Consider the following 2,295-nt stretch of genomic DNA (forward strand, 5'->3'; position numbering starts at 1 on the left):
AACGAAAAACATGTTGATGTCCTCTTTAACACCTTCCACATTTGCATACGTTTTCCCATTAAGATGGTGTTGCAGTGAACGAAAATATGGTAATCTGATGGAGCCATATCTGGAGAATATGGTGGGTGGGGGAGAACTTCCCAACCCAATCCATAATGTTGCATTGTGTCAAACATGCCACATGTGGATGTGCATTGTCGTAGAGAAGAACACCTTTCCGATTGAGGACTGAAAGGCATTTCTAATGAAGAGCTTGATTTAAACATTCCAGTTGATGACTATAGATCTCTGCATTGACAGTTTGCTGTGGATTGAAGAGTTCGAAATGAATTTCTCCTTTGATGTCCCACCAAGTGCAAAGCATCACTTTCTGTGGATGGAGTCCAGGTTTTGGGGTCAGAAGTGGTTTTTGGCTTGGACTAAGCCATTGTTTTTGGCATTTAATATTTACATAGAGAATCCAATTTTCATCACCGATGACAATTCTGTCCAAAAATGGTTCACGCGCATTACGTGCCAGAAGAGACGAAGCAATTGCTCGTTGGAAACAACGATCATTGGAGAGTTAGTGAGGCACCCAAACACATTCTTTATGGAGTTTTTTCATATTCCTTAGATGTTTATGTATTGTTTCACAAGAGACATGCAATTTCAGGGCCATTTCACGAGTGTGTTGCCTTTGGTTAGACTCAACCAGCGTCTCAGAGCATCAATATCAATTCCAACATGTCAGCCCCCTGCCATCACAGTTTTTAAGGCTAAAGTCACCTGAACAAAATTTTCTGAACCATCGTTGACACTTACGAATGTTCAAAACATTTCCATAAACTTCTTTGGTATTCTTTGTGGCTTCAGAGGCATTGTATTCATACAGCATTACATTTTGAATGTGTGCCTTGTCATGTGCCATCACTATAAGGGATTAGAGTATACTAAACTTTACACATTATATAGGTTACACTAATATGACATTTAGGCAGTTCATTTAACTATTATACGTGATGTACTTTTGGTGGGGGGGGGTTAATGAAAGTGTTCCAAAACGCAACAATAATTTCTTGATAACCTAGTATTATTTACATGGATGATAAACACTGGCGAGTTCAATATTTTCATGAGGAGTAGCGTACCCTAGAGCAACCAGGGATCAAGGAACTCGCTTTAACACTTTCTGTACTAATGGACTATATTTGTCTCAGTGTATGTTTTTGCAGGAATGATGGGACCCATATATCCAATAACAAAATTTTTAACATAGCATTCCTGCACTATATTTTATGAGTGATTTACATATTTTTTTATTTTTTTCATAAATGGACAAATAAAACTATATGTCTATAAAACATGTTTGCATAAATAGCTGCCAAGACTCATATTACCCAACAAATTCTATTGGACACATATGTACCATATGCAAATTTCAGAAACCATGCATGGAAAAAAATTACAAAAATTTATAAAGCATTCCTTATGTATCAGGTAACTTATACCTGCATATGTCATTTCTATTTTAATTATATAAAAGTTGTATTGAAAAGTTTAAGTGGAAATGGTATGGGGGGGGGGGGTATCCAGTTACACACTAGGCTGGACTTGCCAGTAGGACAGGATTAGATAATATCAAACTATGTACTATAAGTTTTCCTTAGAAACAAATGTTACATTTATGGTATAAATATATGTTGTTGTAATATGTTATATCGTTGGGTGGTTTTTTTGGATTATTCAGTAAAGATAATGACCAGTCCCATACATAATGATAACAAATTAATCTATTTCTTAAATAATATTTGCTACAGTACAGGCTATGTTCATTTATAAGCATAATTTCACCAACATTTCAACAGAAATTCAGAGAGTAATGACACTATCCCTAACTTACTAATAAATATACTTGCAGAATTTTCTTGCTAATTGCTTGATAATAAATATGCTAACTAACTCACTTTTTTTTTAGGATTATGTTATAGAAATGGGATGATCTCTTGTCTTTTTCAATCATTTGCTGTTCTGTCACTGGGGGTGTCCCAAGGTAGGTGGTCAAATGAATCCATTGGTGGTTCTATTCTTGGTGATCCTCTGAAAGTGGTCTCAATAGGAACTCTGGGATCTTCATCAGGCTGATTTTTCACTTTCCAATGACAAAGTTTTTTCTCTGAAGTTACCCAGCTTGCCTTTTTCTCACTGACATACTTGTAAAGATAACATGTCCTTCTGGATTCTATAAACCACGTCACTAATTTTTAGTACAACTCATGGCCTTTCCCAACATCTGCTTAACTTTGGAGTTCATCT

This window comes from Limulus polyphemus, unplaced genomic scaffold, assembly GCF_000517525.1.
Source record: "Limulus polyphemus unplaced genomic scaffold, Limulus_polyphemus-2.1.2 Scaffold1505, whole genome shotgun sequence".
Classification (NCBI taxonomy): Eukaryota; Metazoa; Arthropoda; class Merostomata; order Xiphosura; family Limulidae; genus Limulus; species Limulus polyphemus.